Genomic DNA, 22,308 nt, shown 5'->3' with positions numbered 1-22,308 from the left:
TCCTTTCCAATTTGGATGCCTTTTCTTTCTTTTTCTTGCCTAATTGCTCTGGCTAGGACTTCCAATACTATAAGGTGGAGATAGTGGGCATCCTTGTCTTGTTGCTGTACTTAGAAGGATAGCTTTCATTTTTTTTACTTTTGAATATGATGTTAGCTCTGGGTTTGTCATATATGACCTTTTTTATGTTGGGTACCTCCCTTGTATACCCACTTTATTGAGTTATTATAAATAAGTGTTGAATCTTGTCAGATGCTTTTTCTGCTTCTATTAAGATGATCATATAGTTTTCAACCTTCATTTTGTTAATGTGGTGTATCACATTGATTGACTTGTGGATGTTGAAACATTCTTGCATCCCTGGAATAAATCTCACTTGATCATGGTGTATGATCCTTTTGATATATTGTTGAATTCAGTTTGCTAATATTTTCTTGAGGAATTTTAAATCTGTGTTCATCAGAGATATTGGCCTATGATTTTCTTTTTTTGTGTGTGTTCTCTTTGTCTGCTTTTGATATCAGGGTGATGTTGGCCTCATAAATGACTTAATTTTTGGAATAGTTTAAGAAGGATATATATTAAATCTTCTTTGATTGTTTGGTAAAATTCATCTGTGTAGCCATCTAGTCCTGTACTTCTGTTCTTTGAGAGCTCTTTGATTACTGTTTCAATCTCTGTACTAGTCTAGTGATTGGTCTATCAGATTTTCTCTTTGTTCGTGATTCTGTCTTGGAAGTTTACATGATGCTAAGAATTTGTACATTTGTTCTAGGTTGTCCAGGTTTTTCACATAGGGTTGTTTCTAATATTCTCTTATAATCCTTTGTGTTTATGTGGTATCCCTTATTAGTTCTCCTCTTCTATTTTTGACTTTATCTTTTTTTTTTTTGTTAGTGAGGCTATCTAGCTAACAGTTTGTCGGTTTTGTTTATCTTTATAAGGAACCAGATCTTAATTTCATTGATATTTTCTATTGTCATTTTAGTCTCTATTGCATTTATTTCTGCTCTGATCTTTATTATTTCCTTTCTTCTACTAACTTGGGGCTTCATTTATTCTTCTTTCTCTAGTTTTTTTGGGGGTAATTTAGATTTTTTTTTTTTTTTTTACTTTTTTTCTTTTGTTTCTTGAGGTATTGCTATAGATTTGCCTGTTAGTACTGCTTATTCCCTGTCCTATAGATTTTGGTATGTTGTATTTTCATTTTCATTCGCCTTCAGGTAACTTTTTTATGTCTCCCCTGATTTCTTCATTGACCCAGTAGTTCTTCAGTAGCATGTTGTTTTGTCTCCACATGTTTGTGATTTTTCCAATTGTTTTCTTGTACTTGATTTCTAGTTTCATACCATTGTGATCAGAAAAGATGCTTTGTATGACTTTAGTCTTCTTAAATTTACTGATACTTGTTTTATGTTCCAACATATGGTCTGTCCTTGGCAAAGTTCCATGTGCACTTGAGAAGAATGTATATTTTGCTGCATTTGGATGGAATATTCTATAAAATTTATCAAATTCATCTGGTCTTATATTTCGTTTAAAGCTGATGTTTCCTTGTTGATTTTCTGCCTGAATGATCTATCCAATGATGTAAGTGGGGGGCTAAAGTCCCCTACTATTATTGTGTTGCTGTCAATTTCTCACTTTAGATCTATTAATAATTATTTTTTATATGTTGGTTCTCCTAAACTAGGTGCATATATATTAACCATTTTTGCCTTTTACTACCTTTTTATCTTGAAGTCTATTTTGCATGATATAAGTATGGTTACACTTTCTTTTGGCTGCCATCTCCTTGAACTATCATCTTTTATCCCTTCACTTTCAGCCTATGGTTGTCTTCAGAGCTGAGTTCTGTAGGCAGCATAGAGTTGGGTCATATTTTTTTAATCTGTCCAGCCACTCTGTGTCTTTTGTTTGGTTAATTCAGTCCATTTAGTTAGGGTGATTATTGATAGATGAGGACTTAGTACTGCAGTATTATCTTTTGTTTTCTGGTTGTTCTATATCTTCATTGTTTCTTCTTCCTTATGTTTCTGTCTGCCATTTTGGTCTGGTGGTTTTCTATGACATTTTTTTCAGTTTCCTCTTTTTGTATGTTTCATGTCTTTGCTCTGTGCTTATGTTTTGTGGTTATCTTTTGGTTTGTATAAAACTTGCCGCAGATTCAGTAGTCTTTTTTTTCTGTTGATGGCATCTTAACTTCATCAACTTCTATGAATTTTTTTTCCTATTCCTCTTCCAATTTTATGTTTTTGTTGTCTCAAATTATTCCTTTTTATATTGTTTGTTACCAAACTGCAATAACTATAGTAATTTTTCTGCTTTTTTTTTTCTTCCTTTAACATTTTTTTTTCTTTGCGGTATGCAGACCTCTCACTGTTGCAGCCTCTCCCGTTGCGGAGCACAGGCTCCGGACATGCAGGCTCAGCGGCCATGGCTCACGGGCCCAGCCACTCTGCGGCATGTGGGATCTTCCTGGACCGGGGCACGAACCCACGTCCCCTGCGTCGGCAGGCGGACTCTCAACCACTGCGCTACCAGGGAAGCCCTCCCTTTAACCTATAGGCTATAATAAAGTGTTTGAAAAGCTGTTCTTATAAAGAGTTGCAGTTTCTGGTTCTGTTTATCACCTTACTCAAAGTTTTGTGTACTTTTGCCTATATGTTCCTGGTAGAAGAGCTACTTTCAACATTTCTTGTAAGGCAAGTCTAGTATTGATGAACTCTTTCAGTTTTTATTTGTCTTTATTTCTCCTTCATATCTGAATGATAACTTTCTTGGATAGAGTATTCTTGTTTGACAGTTTTAATCTTTAAACTTTAATAAGAATGTCATTCCATTCTCTCCTGGTCTGTAGGGTTTCTGATGAGAAATCTGCTGAGAGACTAATGGGGGTTCCTTGGTAGTTTACCATCCATTTTTTCCCTGGCAGCCTTTATAATTCTTTCTTTGTCATTGACTTTTGACAGTGCTAATATAAATTTTCTTGGATTAGATATTTTTGCATTGAGGTAATTAGGTGTTCACTTATCTTCATGGATTTGTATATCCAGTTCCTTCCTCATTTCTCAGCTATTATTTCTTTAAATACACTCTCTACTTTCTTCTTCTTCTCTTCTCCTTCTGGAATATCCATTACCCTAACATTGCCCTTTCTAAAAGAGTAAGGTAGCTCTCATAGAATTTTCTCATTTTTTTATATCTTATTTCTCTTTCCTCTTCTACTTGTATCATTTCTAGATTTTGATCTTCAAGCCTGCTTATTCTCTCTTCCGTGTGGTTTGCTCAATGTCCACTGCTTTCTAAAATATTCTGCCTCTCATGTATTGAGTTCTTCAGCTCCTAAATTTCTGTTTGGTTCTGTTTTAAAGACTCAGTCTCTTTGGTAAAGTATTCCTCTGTTCATTAATTTTATTCCTGAGTTCTTTAAATTGCCTTTCTGAGTTTTCTTGTTGCTCATTGAGTTTCTTTCTGACAGTTATTTTGAATTCTCTATCAACTATTGGTTTCTGGAGGATTGTCATTTTCTTCCTGTTGTATAGCGTTACTGTGGTTCTTCACGATACTTGATGAATTGTCCCTCTGTCTCTGCATTTGAAGTTAAGTGACAAGTTAGATATTAAGAGTCTTTCTTTTGTTTTCTGGTAGGTGGCGCTATAACACAGACTTTTGGTTTCTTCTACCTGAGCTGCCTCTGGCTATATTTGAGACTTGGCACATTCCAGCCTCCACAGCCTCTATATGAACTGTGGCTCTATGCCTTCATTATAGCTTCTTTTGCCTCTGAGGTCATTTCTGCCTTGCTTCTGCCAGAGCTGCTGTTGTCACTGGGATGGTGGGCTCCTCCCTTGTGTCCAGGATCCCCTGAGTCAGAGACTCTGCAGCTGTAGCAGGAGGAGGATGGTCAGAGGGAGCCATATTACATAGCTGCCTCTTCTGTGTCTCGTGTTATAAGGTTCACAGGATCTGCCACTGCAAGTGGTGGGGCAGGGGCTGGGTTCATGGTCATCTCAGCATTGGAGGGACTGGGTCACAGTTCCCACTGCCTCTTCTGCCCAGTTACCTATGGCCATGGCCATGGGTGCTGCTGTGAAGGGGATGCTGGTCATGTGTGCCACCTTCCTTATTGATACTGGGTTCTCTGTGCCATGGACAGAGTGCTGGGATTACAGACACTGACTCTGCTGTTCCTTCAGTTCCACCTCCTCTATGTGTTCCAGCCCACCCACCTTTAAATGTATAGATTTGTGGAATTCTCTGGCATCCTGTTGTTTTGGGTAGAGGCACCTTTTAGAGTTTTGGATGTTTTACTGGTTATAGATTGAAGGGGATATGGAAAGGTACTGTCTTACTCTGCCATGTTGCTGACGTCCCTGGATAGAGTATTCTTGGTTATAAGTTTTTCCTTTCATTGCTTTAAATATATGGTGCCATTCTCTTCTGACCTGCAAATTTTCTGCTGAAAGGTCAACTAACAGTCTTGTGGGAGTTCCCTTTTCCCTTGTTGCTTTTAAGATTGTCTCTTTATCTTTAATTTTTGCTAATTACAATGTGTCTTGTTATAGGCCTATTAGTGTTGATGTTGTTGTGACTCTCTGTACTTCCTGGTCCTGAATATCCATTTTCATCCCCCAGGTTAGGGAAGTTTTCAGCTATTATTGCTTCAAATAATTTCTCTGCTCCTTTCTCTCTCCTCCTTCTGTGACCTCTATAATCTGAATGCTTGATGATGTCCCAGAAGTCTCTTAAACTGTCCTCATTTTTTTAATTCCTTTTTTTTTGTTCTTCAGCTTGCATGATTTCCACTACTCTGTCTTCCAGTTCACTGATCTATTTATTTGTCTTCTAATCTGCTGTTGATTCCTTCTAGTGTATTTTTTATTTCAGTTATTGTTTTCTTCAGCTCTGTTTGGTTCGTCTTTATATTTTCTAACTCTTGGTTAAACTTTTCACTGTGTTCATCCATTCTTCTCCAGTGTTCTTCTCCCACGTTTGTTGAGCATCTTTATGATTATTACCTTGAGCTCCTTATTAGGTAGATTGCTTATCTCTACTTCACTTAGTTCTTTTTCTAGAGTTGCATATTGTTCCTTCATTTGGAACATTTCCTCTTTTGCCTTATTTTGCCTGAGTCTCTTTTTATTTCTATTAGGTGGGTTGGTTACATTTCTCGATCTTGGAGATGTGGCCTTATGTAGGAGATGTCTTGTGAGGCCCAGCAGCACACTCCCCTCTGGTCATCAGAGCAGTATGATCTAGGGGTGCCCCTATGTGGGATGCTGCTGGCCTGATGGTATGTGGGACTGGGTCCTGGCACTGCTGGCTATGGGACCATGGGGTCCTGGGTCTGGTCCTGGTGCACTGGTGGACATGACCATGTCCTGGGCATCTGGCTGTGGCATCTGGGGCATCCTGGTACTGGCCTGCTAGTTGTTGGGGCCAAGTCCTGGGGCAGCTAGCTCTAGGACCTGGGGCTGGTGCCAGTCCACTGGTGCCTGGAGTCATCCCAGCACAGCAGGCTGCAAGGTCAGGGGAGTCTGGGCCAGTCCCTGCCCACTGGTATGCAGTGTCGGGTCACGAGGCTGTTTACTGGGGGACCTGTGGGAGCCCAAGTGTAGAGTCAGTCTCCTGGTGGGTGGAACTGGGTTCCCACATAGCTGGCTGCTGAGCCTAGGGTGTCCAGGGACTAGTGCCTACCTGCTGGTGGGCAAGTAAACTCCTTGTTAATAAGCTAGAGGAAGAACTGCAAAGTGGTGCTTGCAAGCACCAGTGTCCTCATGGTAGAAAGAGCCCCCCAAAATGGCTGCTGCCAGCATCTGTGTCCCATGGGGATTCCCAGTTGCCTCTTGCTTCTCTGGAGGTTCTCCACGATCAGCAAGTGTGTTTGATGCATATTCCTTTCATATTATACTCTCTGCACCTGGTCTCAGGGTGTGTGAGATTTTGTGTGTGCCTTTTAAGAGCAGAATCTCTGTTTCCTACAGCCTTCAGACTCTCCTGTATGCAAGCCCTGCTGGACTTCAAAGCCAGATGTTCTAGGAGCTCATCTTCCTGGTCCAGTACCCCAGTCAGGAAAGCCTGATGTGGCGCTTGGACCCCTTACCCCCTGGGGAGAACTTCTGCAATTATGATTATCCTCACATTTATGGGTCACCTTTCCCAGAAGTTTGGATCTTGACTATAATACATCTCTGTACCTCCTACCCATCCCATTGTGGTTCCTTTTTATATCTATAGTTGTGGAAAAAGTTTTCTGTTAGTGTTCATATTTTTCTCATTGACGTTTGCTCTGTAAATAATTGGAATTTTGGTGTGACAGAGGAGGGGAGCTCAGGGTCTTCCAACTAAACTATCTTGGACACACCCCCTTAATTCCTCAGAAGTCTAAAACCAAGGTGTTGTTCAGGGCTGCATGCCTCCTGGAGGCTCTGGGGACATAGTTCTTCTGGGTTTTTTTTCAGAGTCTTGAGGCTGCCCGCATTCCTTGGTTCATGACCCTTTCTTCACATCACTTCAACCTCTTGCTTCAAGAATCCTATCTCTTACTGTCTTTTGTAACTTTATATAAGAGGGAATATCAATGGGGAAATAAAATAACATTAGATTTAAACAACAAGTAATATCATCTGTAAAGCGTATTCTCAATTGAAACACTACCTAAATTTTGGCAAATAGTAGAGTTTTTAAAATCATAAAAACTTTTCAGATATCAAGTGATAAACTTTAATATCAACACTATTGTTGTTAGTAGAAATAAAGCAATGTTTCTTAAAAAAAAAAGCTTACGAAAGGTCCTACTCTTTGATGGCTTTATCATCATTCTTTCAAATAATGTTCTTTCTTGCTCATTTCCAAGTTCAGCAGAACATGATAATATATAATAGCTGGAATGTCTATTTTCAGTTTGCATTTTTTTTAGATTACTGAGCACATTCACTTTTCTAACATAGAACCAAAAGATTATAGCATCAAAATGCCATTTGAAATATGCTGAACGACTTGCTGACATTAAGGACTTTATGATAATATTTTAATTACTTTGTTTACCAGCTAGAGAGTTTTAGGTAAATGGAGCCTATCGGTTTCAGTTTTGTAAAGCTCTTTTCCTAAAGACATGTTAGATTTACTTTAAATTAATGACCAAGTTATTAAGGAGGATTCAATGAAAATTGCACACACTCTTCCCTAAACAATTTTTCCTTAGAAGTTACAAATTAAAATAAAGGCTAAAGGATAGTAGTGTCTGAATATCTCTAATAGTTTATAGATCTTTTGTAATATTTTCAAATATGAAGTAAATGAGTGTTCCATGAAATATATTACTGTATATATACTACACAGTATAATATTATGTAATATTTGGTATTTTAATATAATATTATAGTCAAATGAATAGAAATATGATTAGCATAGTGACTTAAAAATTTTACGACTGTTTACCATTTTAAAAAAGAAAATTTTATGTGTATTGGATTCAACTATTTAATCGAAGAGAAGGAAGAAAATAATTTTGCTCTTTATGGCCATACCAAGATCTTCAGTCACTCAGCTTTTTCTCCCTCACTGTCTTGTGTTTGCATTGGATTCCTTCCATGGTCAGATGCTCAGTGTTTTATTTTTCACTAGCCTAGATTTCCAAGCCCTTTGCTTTCCCCGTATGTCCATGAAAATCTTCAGCTCTGCATCCTTCCCAAGAGGATTGCATTCAGTAATAACTGGAGAGGCAAACAGAGGTCCCATCTCTATGCAGCTGAGGCCACTTGGTTCCATCTCTAGTTTCTGCCTCATTTCAGGCTCTCGAGGCAGGCTGCACTGAAGGAGTTTTAATTCTCTACATATAAGGCTTAGTAATGTGTCATTCTTGCTTTGTGACCCAGTTGGACCTTAAGCCCTGGGTCTATTCATTAAGTTTCGATCTTGTCCCATTTTTCTCAAATTGTTTTGGTACCCTGTTAGAAACCTCTGCTCTGTTCTTTATGTCTTTCCCAGCTTTATGTCCTATGCCATATTCTAGTCTTGATTGGCGTCCTGCTCTCTGCTGAAAGAATTGTATATTTTCCCCACTTGTACATCCTCTCACTTCTATTTCAATATCAGTGCCAGATTTTTAACTAACCTTGTACTTTTTTTTTGATTTCTAAAGAATTTGTCCAATAGGATTTCTCTCATTTAAATAATTCAGCTGTTATCTCCTAAAGTAATAACTTTATTATTCCATTTATATAATATAAGACAACCATTTTGTTATCAAATTTATAGTACCTTTATAGATTAAAAACCTATTTTTCCATTTTGTTCTGGATGAAGATTAGCCTCTTTTGTATGACAACCCTATATCTGGTTACCTTCTGGGTGCTCACCGCCATATCTCATCTTCCCAGATCACAACCGTTGTTTCAGGGCTCCTCCCTCCCCAGGTGTCAGAGTTACCACATTTTCCCATAAAGTGAAATGTGTATAACCAATCACAGTTTCCCCTTAGGAAACACATTGTCTTAAAACATGCTTTCATGAGTTGATTATTTCCCTCATGTACTGTTTGCATTCACACATACACAAGCATGCACACACATGGATGTATATATGTGTTTATGTGTGTATTATGTTCTAAAGGCTCTAATTTAATTTGTCAAACATGAATTCCACATCCCCACCCCGTGCAGCCAGTCTCTGGATAAATGTATTTTCTTACATATGTAGTTCTTTAATATGAAGTATTGATTCAAATGCCATCACTTTTGGAGAAGCCCCATTGAAAATCAAAGCAAAATTACTTGTATCTGTATTCAACTCCAAATTGTATCAAAATATGCAAACATTTAAAAAATCTATTTGGTGTTCATGTAAATGTAAATTGTCAATACTGTGAGATTGTTAACAAGACATGAATTTCAATTTCCCCTATTCTTAGGAAATGGGGCAGTCTAACCAAAGTGATTATTTTAGATTTGTTTTCATTTTATATAGTTCAGTGAATCTGCTAAACTTTCTATCATTGTAAGGGATTTTCAAGTTACATTTTTTTGCAGACTGTCCTGTATACAAAATACTGAAATATTCAATAGGTGTTAAATTCATCAGTAAAAATTTAAAACGTTTTTCTTGTTCAAAAGTATGAAATGAAAAAAAATTGTTAAAGTACTAATCTTATTACTAACATGAATTCAAGCCACCACCCCCCAAAGTTAGTAAGGATAGTGACAAAAATTACTTATTTAATAATGAGGCTTAATGTGTTGCTTGTAAATGATGAACATTGATTCTTTTTTCTTTTGTGGAATATTAACAAACATTAACAGAAAACAGCATCTTTATTTCATAAAATTGTATTGGTCATGTATACTCTATTTAGGAACTATTGATATTTGATTCATAATCTAGAAAAATTTTATGCAATGTTTAATTTTGTATATTAGTTTAAACTTATAAATGCATAAAAACTAATTATAATTTATGTGATAAAATGAAAAATTCAGCTACTGGGTTAAAGGTACTCATTATACAAATATTAAAATTCCTCTGTATCGAGTATCCATCCTGGAGACTGACAGTTTATTTTTACTGACAAAATTGAATAAAGGAACAATAGTACAAGGGATGGCAGTTATGGTATCAGTTTATTCAAAAATGTTTACTTATTGTTCGCTATTGACTAAGAACTGGGGTTGTAGGAACAAACAAAACAAATGCACACTGTCAGCTTACTGTTTAGTGGGAAAATCAAATAATTATGCAAATAAATATTCATTCACAGGCTGTACTACATACTTGAAAAATAAATGACAAATGATAAGTTATGACAAGTTGTAAGGCAGTGGGTTAATTTAGAATGGGGTTGGTTTCAGAGATGTAGGAAGATTTAAAAACTCTTATCACCACAGCTACTTTCATAAAAGTCTTTCAGGATTAACTCTTTAAATACACTTACATTTTATACTATCATAATATTATATAATATTATATTTGTATTTTGTATATAATAATTTATATTTTCCTATTAAAAATAAGCATTTGTTCTCAAATTGGAGTCAGAAATATATATACACATTTATATGCCTCATAAAACCTGGTAATCAGTACTGTATAATGGTCAGCCTTAATTTAGTTCAGGTTTTTCTAATGAGGTGGTATTTCAGGTAATTCTATTTGGTACTGTGTGCAAATTTTGGACTGATTTTTGCAATTATTAACCAAAACTCATGTAAAAGTGGCTTCCTCTTAACATCATATTTTGACATGCTGGGTCCCCATGTTACCAGTGGAGGGTTTGGGATCAGATCAAGGAGGTAGCAAACCTAGGAAATGGCCAGGGAAGTAGGGAAAGACATGCATCTTATAGAGAGTGGATCAGTAATGTTGAAATACTCTCCTCTTTAGTGGAGTGCTATCACTTTTATAGGATATTAGTGGAAAGAAGCAATGGAGTAAGGATGGAAATGACAAGAGGCAATATTTATTGATATTTAACATGTGTCAAGAATTGTGTTTAATGCTTTATATTCTTTATTTTTTTAGTCATCTCTATAAGGTAAATACTTCCATTTTTAGCACTTCAAGGAGAAAAATGCTAAGATTCAGAAAGCTTGAGTAACTTTCCAAAGGTGATTTAGGTAATTAGTGGATGTGGAGGCTGCAACCATTTTAGATGAATCCTGCACTCATCTTTTTCTGAAACTTATTGTGTGTTTGTGTGGTTCTGAACTCAGTTTATTTTTTGTGTTTTTTAACAAATCTTAGCCTAACTTAATTCTAATAGATTTTCTCCTAGGCTTTTACCTTCCACAGTGATGGCTATACATGAGAATAAAGGTACTGGTAGGTTTAAAAAACAAGCAAACCAAAAACCAAACAACAACAACAAAAAAATCCACCTCCTTTTTATGTTGAGCTTTTTCTATTTTAGAAATTTTTAGGTAAGTCCAAAACACTTTAAGTAGAATCATCTTAGGAAAAGGCAGTGTATTGAATTAAATATATCACCAATAATTCTAATCAAAGGTGGCAGTTTTTGCATGTTATTTTTCTTAAAGTAAGTTTTGACCATTCATGGTCTCATAATTGCAAGAAATATGTATTCCAGTATAGTTCCCTTTGGGAATTATGTTAGCCAAATCAAATCATGAGAACTGTAATAATGTAGAGAGATTAGTAATGATGTAAAATTACTTAGAATTAATTTACCTGGAAAAATAGCATTAATAAAACTGTAAGGGTTGGTGCACACTATCTAGTTTGTCTGTAATTTCTTTTTTCCAGATATTTTCTATAGCGCTGTCATATTTTCTTAAAGGTGTCTTTATAAGTAAACTCTAATATATAGAAAATAACGTGTACCATTATGTCACAACTATGATGCTATATGAGACATTTGTCACTGGGAATTTATTTGATAGTTTCTTTTTCCTACATTTATTGTGATTTAGATCTTTTAAAAATGCTATCTTACTTTTCTTCCAAATGCATTTGTGATCCCTACATAGATATGATAGTACATCTCACAACAAGATTGCTTACAGGTTTGTTCAATACCATCATTTTCATATCAATGAAAGCTGAAATTTCTTGAAATTAGCTATTTATTCCTAAAATATGAACATTTTATCATTAAGTCTTATAAATACCTACATATTCCTTATAGAGACATGGTTTAGTGTATAGGAAATTTTTAAATTAATTGTTTGTGAATACCTAACAACAGAGGATGAAGAAATGAGAACAAGGACATGAAGAATTTCCTCCTTCTCGCTGGTGAATGGTAAATTCATGTCCATATTTGTAGTAGATTGCATTTTTCATGTCCATATTTGTAGTAGATTGCATTTTTCAGAGATGGCCACATATCCTTTCTCTTATGCTGTTCTTACAGAGTGACTGACACTCTTCCACCCAGGAGGTGGGATCTGTATTCCCTCCTGTAGAATCTGTGTTGGGATGGGGTCTGCTTGACTCCATAGGATATAGTGGAAGCAAATTCTGTGTAATTTTAATGCTAGGTCTTAAAAATGTTAACAGGTTCTGTCTGGCTATCTCTCTGTCAGGCTACATGACTGTAGAACCCAGTTGCTGTGATGTGGGGAACCCTGCACCAGCCCATCTGGAGAGACTATGTGGACAGGCACAGTGGAAAGGAACTGAGACCCTTAGATGACAGCCAGTATCAATCACCAGATTTGTGAGTAAATTACTCTTCAAAAGATTCCAGGCCCCAGTCTCTGGGATTTCACCAACACTGTGGAACAGAGACAAGCTATCACTGCTGTGCCCTGTCTGAAATCCTGACCACAGAATCAATGGCTGTTTTGTGTCAGTAAGTTTTATAGTAATATACTATAAAGCATTGGATAATTGGAATAATATTTAATATTTTTAAAGAAGTGAGTATATCTTGGAATAAGATACATAAGAGACCAGATTTTTTTTTTTTTACTGTTCATGAGACTTGGCCATAAAATTAATTTATGTCTATGTATTAGGCTTTGTCTCACTAAATAAACCATTTAATTCAATTTTATTAAGTTAACAATTGTTCTAAATTGGTCTTAATAGTAGAGTTACCAATGGGAAATCAGATCCAATATCTTGGGGTTAGAACCACCAAGAGTTTGCCCATCCCTGATCACATGAGCTGGTAAGTGGGACCACAGTTAAAGGTCTTAGCCCTTGTCATAGGTTATAGCTGTTTGGTTGGCACATCCTTCCTATTTCAGTGTTTTTACTGAGATCACCAATCCCCTCTGATTTGATTAGTAGGAATCAGTGGCAGTAAAGTCAAAGTCCAGGAGTCCAAAATCATGACTTTCCTGGGAGAGAATGGCTACTATGTGAAAGAAAATTCCCTGTAGCGAGAAAGAGGGAAGAAAGAAATGGGGAGTTGATTCTGCTTTCTTCTTTCAGTGGGTAGACTTCTTTTGTTCTTAATGTACCTCAAGTGGGAAAGTAAAAATATGCACACTAGTTCAAAATCTGTCTTTCACAATGAGCATAGTGGGAAAAACATGAATTTTTGAAGCCACAGAGAAACAATTTTTCTTTTCATGTTAATAGTTTTGTGTCTCAGGGCCATTTATTTCCCATATCTGAATGTGCATATTTATTTAATGTGTTTAGTAAACCCATCATACAGAGGTAGATGTTGTTGAATAATAAATGAGATTGTAAATGTAAAATGTCTAGCACAGTACAAAACTGAAATATATATATATATATATATATATATATGTAAAAGATTGAATGAAATAGAAATAACTGCAGATGGTAACCAAGGTGCACACATTCTCTCTTCTCTTTGCATCTTCCCCTTTCTCTGGGAGATCTCAACTAGTCCCTTATCTTCAAGTATCATCTATGTGGTAAATTTATACCTGCATCCCAGAATTATCGGACAAAAAAGAGACTATGCTGGAAACAAGGATGATATAGCTTAGCTGAACAGGAAAAGGGGTCAAGAGAAAGAGAAACTTGGACATAAAAATGATAGAGGACTCCGTTGTCTTGCGAATGGAACTTTGGAAAGACAAAATTCTGGACATGAAAAAGAGGGTGTTGTAAGTTAATGGAGCAGGAGTTTTAAAGGGCACAGGTTTGTGTTAGAAAAGAGAAGCATTATGTTAGGGTAGGAAGAGGACACAGAGCACCATAAATAGGAGAATGCAAGGGAGAAAATTCTCGGCGAGGGGAAATGGCGCTGAAGTAAATCAGATGTGAAGCCCGATGAATGTAGTACTGTGGTCACCTGGAGGCTGGTGAGCATTCATGACTCGCGGTGGTCAGCCAGGGACTGGGGGCTTTGGATGATTCTGTAGTGTATGTTGGTGTTCCTTTTCACTCTGTTCGTAGTGGTGGGTACTCACAGCAGCAGGCAGCAGCTGGAGTCTGGCCATAAGAGCTTTGTGGCTTGGCATACAGAGTTCAGGTGCTATTATGCAGAAGCTGTGTTATGTGCCACATGTGGACGAATGGCAGAGTACAGTGGTCTTACTTGAGAATCATAACAATTTAGCACGGTATTTAGCTTGAATGTGTAGTTTGCTTTGCAGACTGAATAAACGCAATTGTCCTTTACAGTTTGATTTCTGGGTAGAACTGAAGCACAGCCATGGAAGATGGCAGAATTTGACATCACACTCATTAACATGAGTTGCTTCATCTTCCTATTATAGAGAGTTAACGTGGAACAGGGAGCTAATGACAGCTGCAATTTGAAAACTGCGTGGATTACATCGCTGCTCATACCTAGTAACAGTTGGTGGTGAGGTGGGAGAAAAAGAGGTGGGGAAGGACACGAGGATGACATTGAAGTGGAGCTTTAGATCTTACAGGAGAGCATGAGTCAATAACTTTAAAAACATTGTCACTTTATAAAAAAATCTTAGGCTGGTATGGAGCAGAAATATGGATAACATCAACAAATATTTGAGCTTCCAGTTTATTCTTAGGATTTTACAACCCATCTTATAGTTTCTGTTTATGTGTTTTTTCCCTTTCTGTAATCCTTTTTCCATTAATCTGTGTCTACAATAGAAGATAAAACATTTTCCTTTTGCAGTGAATGTTAGTTTTCTTTTTATTAAAAGCTTTCTTGAAATTCTCCCATTCTAATTATGTATCCAATTTGCATTTTAATCTGTTTCCTTTAAATTATTCATAGCTAATATTTTAGGTTTTAAATTATTCTCAAAAAACTCCTACATTGTGTGTGTGTGTGTGTGTGTGTGTGTGTGTGTGTTTTATACATCAGTAATTTCTCAACTCTGGCTACATATTTGGGGGGAATATCTGTGAGTGGTATTTAACCCCATCCTCAGATATATGATTTATTTAGGAAATCTAATTTCTGACAGTTTTTAAAGCTCCACTAAGTGGCTTTAATATCATTTTAATGTACAGACAGTGATGAGAATCATAGAATTAGACTATTTTCATTTCTGAGAGTTTTTACAGACCCCCTAAGTGATTTTAATATGGCTTTAATGTACAGATAGGGATAAAAATCGTTCAATTAGAATATTTAAATTAGAATACTTGATTAAAATTAGACATTATCATGATTTACTGCTCCCTCTTTCACTACAATTTTTATACAAATGAAAATTCCTACACTGGGATTTGGTCACCACTACTACAAGTTTCACTGCAGGAGGTGTCGTGAGGATGCCAACATCTGGTCATGCTTGTCTACAACTCAGCATTTCATCCATAAGCCACTTAGCAACAACATGTCAATATGGCCTCTGGCATTTTGAAAATTCTTTTCTGCACTAGTTCATCTGTGTATTTTGAATGATGAGTCATAAGCAGCTTCTTCATGATCTCTTTCATCAGGTTCTTTTCTCAAAAAAAATTCCTGGGAGTAAAATGAATCTCATGCACTTGGGCACCTGGTAGGGCTGATGAAAATCCTGGTTTTTTTTTTATATGTAGTTATTGAAATGGTCTTTGTATATAAACAGTCACAGGTGGCCACATTTATTCTGTTTAAACATCTGCAGAGGTTGCTAGGAAAATCTCAGTTATAATGATTTATTTCTGGATTTATTTTATATACCATCTGCTGATTGATAACATTAATAGAATTTTTCCTTATAATGTTGTTTCAGAAAAATTAAAACTGTTTACTCTTCCCAGCAAAGGCAATCCTGAAAAATCGAATGTTGTTGCTTTTGATTGATTGTTTAAAAAAGTTACAATATATGTTCATTCATTCAAGGTTATAATTCCTGGTTGTTTTGTTACTGCTTCATTGCTCTCTTTAATGATTCCTTGCTTAAATTACTTATTCATTCAATACTCACTCTACAGACAGAGCCATGCAAGGTGCTATGAAGCATTTCTCTGATAGCTCAAAGACATCAGACCTGTTCTGCCAGTACAATGTTTGCAGATTCCACCCCAACCCTCCCAGACTGACAAACTGCCAGGTGCAGGTTCATTTACTATAGAAAGATGACATTTGTGTTCATCACAGGCTGCTATGCCTTGAGTTGATGTCTAGACACTAAAGTTGTGGTTAGTTATTGAGATATAGTTGATACCCAAAGGAAGTTGTGTGGAGGAAACTGTACAAACTTTGTAGTCAGATAAATATGGGAGAATTCTGTTGCTGGCTTTAATATGCTGAATGGCAGTAGATGTGGCATTACTTCTACCTAAACCTACAGGTAGAGTTGTTTTGAGCATTAGATCTAGTAGTTTATTGAAATTTCCCAGTACAGTGCTCAAAAATATCAAATGGTGTTAGTAATATCTCTTGGTATGATTATTGGCATTAAATATTAAAGGATAATCTAGGTACTTTTTTCCTTTGGATGTTTCTCTCCACAGTAAATATCCAGTCCTCTGTCTTGGTGAACTGAACTGGACATTTGTTTTGTTTCTTCCTTCACCGTAGACAGAGTAGTGTAAGCTTGCACTCCAATCCCTCTCCTCCTCTCTCCAGGTTCAACATTGATCGCATCTCCTTGATTTTCAGATTATGACTCTAGATTTGGGAGAGAGAAGGAAAAGAGTCACCTCATGTCTACTGCTATTGAACTTTTTTTTCTTCATTTCAACTACACTTAGATCTTCCATCCAAATCGTTTTCCTCTGTGGCTCCAAATCTATCCTTCAATTTGCTCTTAACTCACTAAATATGAAGATGACTTAGGTCATATTTCCCCTTTCTGAGTAAAGAGGTGCCACAGAGTTATTCACTCCATAGTTGGTAGGACTTCTCTAGACCACAAACAGTGGAAAAAGCATGGGAACCACAAAGGAGATTGGTCCTGAAAAGCATCCATAAAATAAGTAAGTGAGTTAAGTGAAAGAAAGACCAGTTCTCAGTTTAAGGTTTTGGCCTGATCTCTGCTCACAGGGGTGAGATATATTGTTTGGCAACAGTGTAATTGAAATCCTCTTTTTGGGGAAATAGAACTGTTTGGGGAGAAAAAAATAGAATAGTTTATCTGAGCTTGACTCATAATCTACTCAATACTGGAATATTTTTACAAGTTTCTGTGGTGACCCCTCTATAGTCAAGATTTGGAGGCCATCGGATCCTTACTGTCACCTTATCTCAAAATATTCTACCTTCAATGTAGTAGTCTTGAAGAAATTTCCCCAGTATAAAGGCTTACTTTTAACGTGAAAAGCCTCTGCAATAAACAGAGACTATATGGAAAGAGAAGCCAGGAGGTGCTTTCTTTAGGTTTGAGTTTTAATTATTGCTTGAATAACCAAGAATTCAGGAAAAATGCTAGACATGTAAAGATAAAATTTTAAATGTATGGGCCCTGTTCTCATGAGCTTAACAATTAATAGACATTAAACCCAAAAATAAACATAAAATGTAAATATATATATATATTTTGTTTGTTTGTTTGTTTTTTGCGGTATGCGGGCCTCTCACTGTTGTGGCCTCTCCCATTGCGGAGCACAGGCTCCGGATGTGCAGGCTCAGTGGCCATGGCTCACGGGCCCAGCTGCTCCGAAGCATGTGAGATCTTCCCGGACAGGGGCACGGACCCGTGTCCCCTGCATCGGCAGGCGGACTCTCAACCGTTGTGCCACCAGGGAAGCCCTGTAAATATAATTTTTAAAGTCATAGTAAACTGGCATTAAATAAAAGGAAAGGTGTTATTAAATAATCACAAATGGCTAAAGCTTAGTTAGGAAGCTATTTATGGAATGCTTTCCTCAGAAAATGACATTTATGACAATTTCTGAAATATCTGGTAATTTAGTAGTTGTGAGAGTACAGGGACTTGTTTAAGCTAATCTGGATCTTGGTGATGGACTTTTTTTTTTTTTTTTTTTACTGTGAAAAATCACGTTGTAGAAGAATAATACTGTTTTCCAGATTTGTTGAGATATAACTTGAATTAGGAAATTCATCAGTTTAAAGGGTAACTTTTGATGAATTTTGGTCATGATATAGTCCTGTGAACACTGCCATAATAAAATGTAGAACAATATCATCACCTTTAAAAGACTCCTCATGCCTATTTTCAGTTGTTCCCTTCTTTTAACAAATGGATCCAGAACCATAACCTTTCTGTTACTACAGAAATTTTGTTTCCTAGCCTTTCATATAAAGGTAATTAAAAATAACATGGCCTTTCATTGCTTATTTAACTTAGCCTAAAGTTTTGAGATTCTTACATGTTGTTACGTTTGTTATTTGATTCATTTTATTTTATTTTATTTTATTTTATTTATTTATTTTTTCCGGTACGCAGGCCTCTCACTGTTGTGGCCTCTCCCATTGCGGAGCACAGGCTCCAGACGCGCAGGCTTAGCGGCCATGGCTCACGGGCCCAGCTGCTCTGCAGCATGTGGGATCTTCCTGGACCAGGGCACAAACCCTGTCCCCTTCATCGGCAGGCGGACTCTCAACCACTGCGCCACCAGGGAAGCCCCTTGATTCATTTTATTAATTAGTGTTGCATAGTAGGATAAAATCATATCCATTGTCAGTGGTGTTCTCAACCAAGTGGTCATTTTCTTTATTATCTAGGAATATATCAATCCACAAAATAATCCAAGCAGTTGAATGAGATTAAATTTCTTAGGCTCCTGTTTGGAAAGATTGCTATTCAGAAAGCATGCCAATCAGGCAGACCCATTAAGGGAAAGAAAAAAACATGCCAAGAAATTATCAGTGAAGAGTCCGGAATATTCCAATGAGGATTATATAACGCTTCACCACTGTCATCCTGATAATGACACAGGAAGTGGCAGGAGGAGATAATTTTTTTCTGGAGACAACTACATTCAGTGACCAAACTGTCTTTCTGAGGAGTATGTACCAGGAGGAGGGGAGGGAGGTATGTCAGTAATATTTTGAATTAATTTTTGAGCAAACTGTTCCAATGCTCAACAATATCAGATGACTGGATTATAGATAGCATGGAAAGTACATGGAATCCATTGATCATGAGTCCATTTTTGAGTGGTTTCTGCAATAAAAAAATACACCATTGTCAGACTAAAAATGGTCTAAAAAGCCAAAAACATAACACAGATTAGCTTTAAGGACCACAGTAGTGGGACCACAGTCAGTTTTTTGTGTTAGCGCAACAATAGCATAACCCAAAATGCATCGACAGCAGTGAGGTGCCACCAATGGGGGTCAAAGGTCTGAGGTAGTCAGATTGCTGGTAGTGGTAGCAGGCAGGGAGAGGGCAAAGGGGCCATGCAGTATAGTCTCCTTCACCTAAAGACAGGTAAGTCAGGTTTTGACAGGAACAACAGTCTGGAGTGCAGTGGTAGCCTCTGCAACAGAGATAGAGTCTTTACTTTGTACATAGAATTTTGACTGGTAGATGGCGTTGTTATATCAGATATGATGATGGATCTATGGAGCGACGGTGGTGATCTAGTTCTCTCAGCAGAGAATTGCCCTTATTCTGAGCATCTATATCAGTGACCCGAACAGTTTGAACAGCAGCAATGATTTGTTTCCATAGTCCAGAGCCCTGGTAGATTGATCTTTAATCTGCCAGTCTGTAGTTTTCAAAGTGGCTGTCCCAATAGCTAGGTCATTGGCAATAGTCCAAGAGTCAGTAAAAATGTAACGAGGTTCATCAAGGTCAAAACCAAATTGAGAACGGCCTTGATTTCTGCCCACTTATTGTAACAATCATTGTCTATTTTCAGTTCTGCTCTGCTGCCACTCAAGTTGACCAGTCATAGCAGCCCAGTGGACACCACTGTTTTCCAGGTTAGCTGAACCATGAGTAAACCAGACCCAACTATTTAGGGAATCCTCTGAGTCAAGGGCCCCAGTGAGCCAACAGTGTTCCTTCAGATAGCTGAGTGGAAATGAAATTTCTTTCCGAAAGGTAGATTTAACATTTTTATCTAAACCCTAACTGCTGTGAGATACCTGTCAGCTCCGTTCTTTTAATGTTTCTTTTTTCTTTAATAAGGTAAAATTGGTATATAACATTATATGAATTTCAGGTATACAACATTATAAATCAATATTCATATACACTACAAAGTGATCACCGTTATCAGCTCTCATCTTAAAGGTACTATTTTCATTTGATTAGTGAGGGTTTTGGGGCACTTCCAATCTTGTTAGTTGTTGAGTCTGAGTTGACCCACTCCCAAAGTGGGAAGGTCAGGAGCGAGAATCACATGGTTTCCATGGGTGAGACATTAAGTTTTAGTTAGAGTTCATTAGCAATCTGTTGTTTAAATGGGTTTTCCTGGTATTTGTATCAGAGACGTGATGACTACAGTACCCCAAGAGGCTCTTCTGTGTAAAGCTGCCTCTCTTTCCCAGAGAGGATGTTTGTTTCCAAACATTAAATCATCAATCACAGAGACTTTTAGCTCAAAGGAATATTAAAATTCTGTAGACCCCAAAGTACTAACACTTCTCTACCTGCAGCTCCTTCCAATCTGTAGACTCCCCCCCCACCCAGTATTTATGGGACAGTGATATATAAGCATATAACAAATATATCCCAACTATACATTTAGTTGTGAAATCTAAAACAACAGTACGTTGAATTGGCCCAAAAGGGCTTACCGACTAGGTCATGTTAGCATCCTTTTCCTAATATGAACTTTGCCCAAACCCATCAGTTTATGGTCATTAGGAAAGTAAAAAAAAAAGACCTCAAGACTAAAACTTTTGAGAATGGGCCCTAAGAAACCTTGTAGTTGCTATTGAAGTCCCTTGAAATGCTCTTTCTTAGGGTGTCCCTTCTTGGAATGTTCCCTCTCAAAGCTTAGCTGCCATGCTGTAGAAACCCAAACCAAACCACATGAAGAAATTGTACATAGGTGTTCCTTCTGAAATCTCCAGCTGAACCCCTAGCCGATTTCCAGCGTCAACTGCCAGCCATGCCTGTGACAGTGAAACAATTTGGAAGACTTTGTTGTTTGAAACAACTGGTATTTTCTTATACTTAAATTCAGGAAATTATATTAGAAAATTACTTTTTAAAATAAAATTACTAATTTTCACATAAAATATATAAATAGGTTAAATATAAGCAAGTCTTACAGAAAGAATTCTAAGAATTTTAAGAGAAAGAATTCTAAGGGAAATAATTCTAAGAATTCTAAGTTTTGCAAATTGCTATTTTTAAAAACAGCACTCTTTTAACTCTAAGGGAACATTGAAATGTTAAAAGAATCCACACCATGCACATTATAAAGAATGTTATAATATAATAAATCTACAGATGACTTGAAATTTTAGTTGTTTCTTCTGGTCCTTATAACCATGTTAGTTTTCTTTCTTAACTTGTATGGGAAAAAAGGAGAACTTTGATAATAAAGTCAACACTGGTAGGGGAAGTAGAAAATAAAAAGTAAAGGTAATTATTTTCTAAAATTTTAGAGATAATAGCAATTTTGTCATAGATCTTTCCTATTCTTTGAATATTCAGTTCACATGGTTTATAAGACATTTTCAGTATTACTCAGTTATTCTTTTTTAATACTTAACCATTTTCTCCAATATGAGGTGTAAAAAAAAATAATTCTCAATTTCTCATATTTAATATTTGAGGCTCTATATAGAGGGTTTTTAGGCCAATCATTAAAGGCTGATTAATAATGTATGGTACCTGTGAAATTATTTTTCATTCAAAGTAAGCAAATTATTTGTAATCTCTCTGCAAATGTTAACTTAATAAGTAAGATCTAAACTTACAATGTGCTAATGTTTATTTTTTTACAATTAAAAAATCTGTAAGACTTAGTTTAGTAGTTTAGTTAAATTTTTCAATTAGGAGTTTAAGCGTATAGTTAAAATTAACCAGGAGTGCAAAGCATAAATTCGTACAAAGAGCCTGCATTAATATAACAATTCTATTCAGAGCAAGAGATTATTTCTCTGTCCCACTTATTTCTTACTGAAGAAAAAAAAAAAAAAAAAAAAGATGCTCCAAACTTAAAGGCTTAAAACAATTCATCATTACCTTTCATGATCCTGTTGGTCGACAGTTTCAGCTAGGGTTTCCTTGCCTCAAGTTCTTTATATGATTGCATCAGATGGCATTGAGGCTGTAGTTACTTCATGACCCAGCCAGTCTAGAATTCCAAGTTGTTTCATTCTCACAGGCATGGCTGGCAGTTGATGCTGGAAATTGGCTAGGGGTTCAGCTGGAAATTTCAAAAGGAATACCTATATATAATTTCTTCATGTGGTTTGGGTTTCTGCAACATGGAAGCTAAGTTTTGAGAGGAAACATTCCAAGAAGGAACACCCTAAGAAAGAGCATTTCAAGGGACTTCAATAGAAACTTCAAGGCTTCTTAGCGTTCAATCTCAAAAGTTCCAGAATCACTTCTGTACGGTATCATG

The 22,308-nt window shown here is 36.6% G+C and overlaps 1 long non-coding RNA gene across 1 annotated transcript in view; it reads left to right on the top strand.

Annotated features, from left to right (window-relative positions):
• The first annotated feature begins 12,093 nt into the window (after positions 1-12,093).
• The window catches only part of LOC309798621, a 48,272-nt gene continuing 38,057 nt past the window's right edge, over positions 12,094-22,308 (top strand). Inside the window, exon 1 of the long non-coding RNA XR_014293217.1 lies at positions 12,094-12,175. This is a non-coding gene — a long non-coding RNA (uncharacterized lncRNA). The remainder of the gene's footprint in view (positions 12,176-22,308) is intronic.

The sequence above is a fragment of the Mesoplodon mirus genome, assembly GCF_964341445.2.
Source record: "Mesoplodon mirus genome assembly, chromosome: 2".
Lineage (NCBI taxonomy): Eukaryota > Metazoa > Chordata > Mammalia > Artiodactyla > Ziphiidae > Mesoplodon > Mesoplodon mirus.
This window is presented reverse-complemented; position numbering and strand designations above follow the sequence as displayed.